Genomic DNA, 288 nt, shown 5'->3' on the forward strand with positions numbered 1-288 from the left:
TGCCCTAAGATGAAGACTCAGGAAATTATCTAAAGAATTTTCTCCAGGCTCAGGAAGGCAATTTAAATATTTCTTGCTCTAAGGGACTTATACCCTTTTCTAAGCCATAGCTTTAAATTGCTTCAGGGGAAAGACATTCAAAACTTTTGAAAACTTCAAGAATAATCCCCTAAAGGCTTAATTATATTACATTTATACTGTATTACAAATAGCCAATCCAGAGTCTTGAGGATGTGTCTTATCCCATTCTTTTTATCATATACTGCTGAAATGCTTAATCCAAATATA

The sequence above is a fragment of the Herpailurus yagouaroundi genome, unplaced genomic scaffold (genome assembly GCF_014898765.1).
Source record: "Herpailurus yagouaroundi ecotype Mexico unplaced genomic scaffold, PumYag 66814, whole genome shotgun sequence".
Taxonomy (NCBI): domain Eukaryota; kingdom Metazoa; phylum Chordata; class Mammalia; order Carnivora; family Felidae; genus Herpailurus; species Herpailurus yagouaroundi.